Raw genomic sequence first — 7,453 nt, 5'->3', positions numbered from 1 at the left:
GAGATAACCACAAAGACTCACACCGCCTATTTGTCTGGAGGAAACAAGATAAGCAAATCCCCACCACAGATTCTGCCCAAGGACCTGCTGAGCAGCCTACTTCCTGCATCCCACCTGCACACAAGGCTGAAGGAATGACCAATATTAACCCCTAGCTCATTATACTGCGAAAATCTCTGCCCTGGGAGGGACTTATCCACCATTTTTTGATCATGGAATGTATGTAGTATGATTTCTCACTGTGCTTGCATGCCTTGCATCTACCCCAAACATATAGTGATGCTCACTCCCCTCGTGCATTATTCATTTCACCTCCAGAAAAACCCCTGACCCCATTGGTTGGGGAGGTGGATTTGAGGCAGTCCTTTCCTCCCACTTCTGGGTTGATGCATCCTCCATAATAAATCCTCTCTTCCTTGACAATCCTTGGGTCTCAGTAATTGGCTGTGTGGCGAGCAACAGAGAAAACCCCCTCTTGCAGGTTTGTTAACAAGACTCTGTCTCAAAAAAATTATAACAAATTTAGTTTAAAGACATAATTGGCTTTTATTAGCGATTCTAGAATGTGGTAACATCTCAGTCTATAACATAGAATGAGTGTTCCAATGAGTTGAACAGAGGAAGTTGGCTTTATAGGCAGAAAAGGGCTGACAAAAGTAGAAATAGGGAGCATCAGGTTATTTCAGGTTGCTTTCCTTGTAAGAGTTTTTATGGGTTTTTTTGTTTGTTTGTTTTTGTTTTTGAGACAAGAGTCTCACTCTGTTGCCCAGGCTGGAGTGCCATGGCATCAGCCTAGCTCACAGCAACCTCAAACTCCTGGGCCCAAGCAATTCTCCTGCCTCAGCCTCCCTAGTAGCTGGGACTATAGGCATGCATCACCATGCCTGGCTAATTTTTTCTATATATAGTTTTTTAGTTGTCCATATCATTTCTTTCTATTTTTAGTAGAGATGGGGTCTCGCTCTTGCTCGGGCTGGTCTTGAACTCCTGGGCCCAAGGGATCCTCCCGCCTATGGTCTCCCAGAGTGCTAGGATTACAGGCATGAGCCACTGTGCCCAGCCTCCTTGTAAGAGTTAAAGGGAAGGGGACTTCCTTATCATGCCAGCTAAAACTGGCCTGTTTGGGGATTTGGCTATTATTGAGACAGAAGTCAGATACCTTGCAGACAGTTAAGGCAGGGCTCAGAAGGAGAAGGCCAACAAGACAAGAAAGCCGCAAGAATGTGAATATGCTTAGCTAAGATAAATGTAGCCAGTAGGGACCATTTAGTTATTCTACTTTGACTGTAACATCCTTATCTAAAGCAGAAGGGAATTCTTTCCATTGGAGCATGTGCACAATTTGAGGCAACAGTATTCCTAAATGAACTAGCCTCATTAGTGTGATAAAAAAACACATGCACACACCAGCACCATGACAGTTTATAAATACCATGGCAAACCCCAGAAATTACCCTATATAGACCGAAAGGGGGAAGGACCCTCAGTTCCAGGAACTCTCCACCCATTTCCCAGAAAAAATCCATGAATACTCCACCCCCAGCTTAGCATATTATTAGGGATTAGCATAAAAAGGAAAACCCAAACCCATGTGGGCTGCTGCCTCCTTTGGAGCAGTTTGCTCTCTACCATCTTTGAGAGTGTACTGTACTTTCTGCACTCTGTCTTGAATGAATGTTTTTGCTTTGCGTGTGAACCTGTGTTTGAATTCCTTCTCTCTTGGAGGTCAAGAACCCTCTTTGCTGTTACCGGTGCAGGTATTCTTATCACAACAGAAAAGCATTAACAACCTAGGTTAGATACAGAGAATATTCATTATTCAACAGTTATTTATTGAGTACCTACTATGTAGCACGTGCTGTACTAAGTACTTGAGCTATAGCAAATGAACAAAAACAAAGATTCCATAGTCTCTCTTCTTCATGGCTATGGCCTGACTTAGAGAGAGATCCTCTGCCTGTTACCAATAAAATTTAAACTCCCCATGTATCCCTTCCTGGTTTCCTGATCCTCTCTCTACCCTTGTGTTCAAAGGCAAGGAATACCCTCTACAGAAAAAGATGGGAGTGGGGAGAGGGAGCTGAATTCAGTTTTTAAATTTTAAGTCCTTTTTAGTACTACTTACTTTAGTACTACTTAAAGCATTACCTAAGTAACGGAGTAATTTAAAAATTCATTTAAAATCAGACCTGGGCCAGCTCATGCCTATAATCCTAGCACTCTGGGAGGCCAAGGAGGGAGGATTCCTTGAGCTTAGGAGTTCAAGACCAGCCTGAACAAGAGTGAGACCCTGTCTCTACTAAAAATAGTAAAAATTATCCGGGTGTAGTGGTACACACCTGCAGTCTCAGCTACTCAGGAGGCTGAGGCAAGAGGATTGCTTGAGCCCAGGAGTTTGAGGTTGCTGTGAGCTAGGTTGATGCCATGGCACTGTAGCCTGGGTGACAGAGACTCTATCTCAAAAAAAAAAAAAAATAAAACAGATCTGATTTTTTATTCACCACCACCACGACCACCACCACCAGAGAAGGAAGTGAGTTTGAGGCTAGAAAAGGAGTTTAAAAAAACTACCAGGACAGTTTGCTTTCAGAACTTGTCCACAGCTGATTCAAGTTTTAACATCTTGTCTATATTCTCAGGTCACAGTCCAGACCTCTATCCCCACCCCAACACCCCAATTTCTTTCTTTTCCCCTTCAAAATAAGAGGAAAAAATTGGTCTCCTTCACTCTCGGGGGTTGACCCATTCCTTCTCTGGAATGTAAAAAAAAAAAAGAAAAGAAAAGAAAAAATTAAGGGAGGAAATTTCTCCTTTCTTGAAAGGGAGAATCCTGATGCATTTTAAATGCCAAAACTAAGAAGCAAATGAGGCCAGGCGCGGTGGCTCACGCCTGTAATCCTAGCACCCTGGGAGGCTGAGGCGGATGGATAGCTCCAGGTCAGGAGTTTGAGACCAGCCTGAGCAAGAGCGAGACCCCCGTCTCTACTAAGAATGGAAAGAAATTATCTGGCCAACTAAAAAAAATATATATATAGAAAAAATTAGCTGGGCATGGTAGCACATGCCTGTAGTCCCAGCTACTTGGGAGGCTGAGGCAGTAGGATCGCTTAAGCCCAGGAGTTTGAGGTTGCTGTGAGCTAGGCTGATGCCACGGCACTCACTCTAGCCTGGGCAACAGAGTGAGACTCTGTCTCAAAAAAAAAAAAAAAAAAAAAAAAGAAGCAAATGAACAAAAAACCTTTTAACATGCACTTTTTACATGCATCAGGCAATCAGGGTAAAGAAAGAATTCTCAACTCCCAGGTCCTCAAACTTTAGAATCACCTAGGGATTTTGAAATCTAGGCATGCCAGTGTCCCACCCACAAAGATTTGGACTTAATTGATATGAGGTATGTGTAAGGTTTTAAGAGTGGAGTGGCCGGTGCCAGAGAAAGAAAGACGAGCAGAGTTGAGAGGGATAAGTAAAGAGGCTTTATAGGGGCGTTCCCGGGTGGGGGTAATGGGTCCCAAGAGAGGGGTCTGGGCGAGCCAAATGGTCCTACGAGTGGAACCAGAGAAGCTGCAGCACCCAGAAGTCTGGGTGGGCTTATATACTTTTTTTAGGGGTGGGGGATGGGAGTTTCTCTGGAGGGAAGGTTTTGGCGGGAAGAGTGAGGAATTTCTTTGTTTCAGCTTTAGGGCGGGTATGGAGGAGTAGGAGGGGCTTCTTTTTCCATTAGGGAGGAGAGGGGTGCCTGCCACCTGCCTTACAGTATGGACTTTTAAAAAGCTCTAAAGAGAATTTTAATGTGCAGCAAAGTTCAGAACCAATGACTTACATTCACAGTTTCTTTGCTGCTCCAAACATGATACAGGAACTGCAACATGGGGTGCACCTGGGAGTGTGTTAGAAATATTCTTTGGCCCCTCTGCAGACCTGAATTTGAATCTGCAGTTTAACCAGATCCCCAAGAGATATGTATTCGTATGCACATCAAATTTTACCAAGCAAACTGCCCCAATTTGAGAAGAAGCAAAGCTCTCAGGAAATATAGCTAGCAAGAATAGGCCTCCAACCAGAGAAGTGAAGAAACCTCATTGTTACAGGCTCAGTGCTGTGGCACTCAGAGAAATCAAGTATTAGCAGAACTTCTTTGAGCTTCAAGAAGCTATGCAGGAGTTAATTGAAAACAAAGCTGCAGTCCCAATGGCTGCTCCTGGAAGTTTTTCAAGTGCAAGTTAAGCTAGTGTGGTTGATTTGTTTGACCACACCAAATGTGGGTGCTATCCATGCTAACTGCCTATCATGTTGAAAAATATCCAGTAAGCACTCCCCAAACATAAGGAACCTGCTCAAGCTCCTCTATCATGGGAAAAATTTTGTTCTCAAACAAAATTCCAAAACTCTTGTCTCTAGTATGGGTGGTTCTGAATATTCAATACTCCTGCCCCCATGGAGTCAATTACCTAAGAATATTCTTTCAAATGGAAATTAATGGACAAATAAGGCATTAACAAGTGGTTTCCATTTCCTTTTTGCATGTGTTGGATATTTTCCGGTTGCCCCTCTATATTCACTGTCAGTCCTCAGCCCTGCTGAGAGACTTGGGAGGCTGACCCTCCTGGACTGCCCTCTGGCTTCCGGTTGGGTTGGGCCAGTGGGAGGTCCTGGCATGAGATCAGAAGAGAGTCAGGTCCAGGTTATTTATCACCCCAGCTTCCTTTGTGCTGAACCATGGGTTGGCTGTGTCCCTCAACTAAAAGCCAAGGTTTCTGTCAGGTAGCCTGCTCCTAGGTGTAATAATGGCTTCCAAATATTGCTAGCCATGGGATTCTGCACCACCGCATGTTGTGTTTTCTTAACCTTGTCCAACTTTTGTAAATCACCCCTTGGGCTGTCTTCAGTTACCCTGTTTTTAATGTGCCGTCTGTTTTCCTTCCACCTCATCACCATCTCTCTTGGTGTTTAGGATCCATTCTGTTTTCATCTGTGGTGACTGGGGCATTAAAAAGGAACTCAGTGTGGTTTAAATGAGTGAAGCAAAGGCCCAGGGCACAGATGGACATCATCAATGCCCATCTGAAATATCAGTTGGCTCTCTGCCACCAGGGAGCACATACCAGAGGACTACCAGTGACATAGGGAACTGGCAGACACTGCTTAACAGAGTCAAAAAGTCGCGAACCATCCTGATCAAAAACAGGTGTGGTGACAGAACAAGTTAAGACCAGTTGGAACCAAGATGGTAAAGAAATTGGCTGCTTCTTGACCTTGCAGTTCATTATGGCTTAATTATAATATATTAGCACACTAAACGAAACTCCCACCAACACCATGACAGTTCCAGGAGGGACCTTATAATGTAAAGAAAGGAGAGGGTCCCAGTTCTAGGAAATCACCCCCCTTTCTAAGAAATAACATGAATATTCCTCCCCCTCTTAGCTTATGATTAAGCCATTGCTTATAGAAAGAAATCAAAAAAGGGCTGAGGGGCTGTTCTCAACAGGGAGAACTACTGACCTCTACTCTGTGGAATAGATCTTCTATATTTCCTGAATAAAACATGCTTTCACTTTACACTGTTGGCTTGCTCCTGAATTCTTTCTTGTGTGAAGCCAAGTACCCACTTGGACTTTGAGTGATTCCCAGCATTGGGAATTACTTTGCTACAACAACCTGACTTCTGGGTATAGCAGCTTACAGCATGCCCCGCAATGGCAGCAGATGGTCTTACGGCATTGGCTCTGCACCCGCAAGGTTCTCTGGCACTGGCAGTAGATGACATTTGCTCCTACAGAGGGTGGACCATCTCCCAATGTTGGTTCACCTCTTCTTCAAGCAGCTTTTCCACCCCCCCAACTTACTCCTCCAAGATTATGGCCTTACTTAGAACTCACCATGGGAGAAAACAAGTGGAGGCTGTGGGAGAGGAAAGTGGTGGTGTCAAAACCACAAGAGGGTTTTGGTGTAGGTCCAGTTGCTCAGTGCACAGAGTTCCAATTATTGAGACAATGAGGATTGTCAAGGAAGAAAAGAATTTTTACTATGACAGATATCAGGAGAAGCTGCCTCAAATCCGACTCTCTAACTAACGGAGATCATGGGCTTTTAAAGGAGGGGGTCACATGCCTTGGTGTCAAGTCTGTCTCCGTGTTCCCTGGTCTTTCGCTCCCAGTGGTGAAGAATGGGTACTGGTACCAGGTCAATGACAATGACGGGTCAGTCACATACGCACACAAGCAACTCACACAAGCAGCTTTATTGTAGGATAGAAGGAAGCTTTACAAAGCGAAAGCATGTTCCAGAGAGGAACAGGTCTGCTCTGTGCGTGGAGGAGACACTGAACATAATGTTGTTTTTCCTTTTTATGTTGGTTCTTCAATTTTATGTTAAGCAGGGGCGGAATATTCATGATTTTTCTGAGAAAGGGTGGAGAGTTCTCGGAAGTGGTACCTTCCCACTTTTTGTCCTTGTATGGCTGGCTCTGGAACTGTTATGACACTAGGGGCTATGATTTTTACTATGTTGACGAGGGAAAGTTTACTTTCGGTCACAAGCTCCTAGCTTCCCCGCATGCTCCTGGTTGAGAAAAGCCCCTAAGGGCCAGTTCCTGCTATTGTGGTTTCTTCACTCTGTTTTATTGATCCTGACGCTGGGCCTTTGACGACATCCACATCCCCTTGTCACCTGCCCTGCCTCCTGCATGCCCTTAGCCCCCTAACAATGGGGGCAGGTGTGGTATGACTATTAATAACAAAGCACTAAGTGCATAGGTGGCAGGTTGTAGGGGATGGTGAATCTTGGCAGTCAGGAAGTCTGCCCCAGGGCCTTCAGAACCTCCGCTCCTTTGTCTTAGAGAAAATCCACCATTTCTGGGAAACAACTCAAAATGTCAAGTAGTTAGTTAAGGGAGAAGATTATTAAAAAAAAAAAAAAATTAGCGGTCATGGGCAGGTTGCGGCATTGTGTGCCTCTAGGCTGGAAATGAAGAAATATCCCTGGGTATGGTAGTGGTGAAATGATGTCCACTTGGAGAGGCAGGAGTCCTGGCAACTAGCCTTCCACAGAATCTGGTTCCCCTCGTTTAAGGGCACCCCAGGGAAGATTGAGTGGCCCCCTGAACACCTCCTTCTGGCTAGAACTGTTATGGTCTGAGACGCAAGAAATGACCACCTAAAGACCGAACTGAGCCAAATCAGGAGTCTTTATTAGCTGGCCAGTGACTACCCCTGTGCTGCGGAGAGAGAGGCACAGAGAGCAGTCCCAAGCTGAAAAAGCAAGGAGGTTTTATACTAACGTGACTTAGGATTACGTGACTTCCAACACAAAGGTTGTGATAGCATTACATCATATTTTCCATCATTGCGGGGGCCCAGGACCGGCCTCGGACCACCTGTTCTGATAACGATCTTTAAGCAAGCAAGTTTACAGAAGCAGAAAGCATTAGTCCTAGCCAAAGTACATTCTTTCA

Source organism: Lemur catta, chromosome 18 (genome assembly GCF_020740605.2).
Source record: "Lemur catta isolate mLemCat1 chromosome 18, mLemCat1.pri, whole genome shotgun sequence".
Classification (NCBI taxonomy): Eukaryota; Metazoa; Chordata; class Mammalia; order Primates; family Lemuridae; genus Lemur; species Lemur catta.
Note: the sequence above shows the minus strand (reverse complement) of the source record.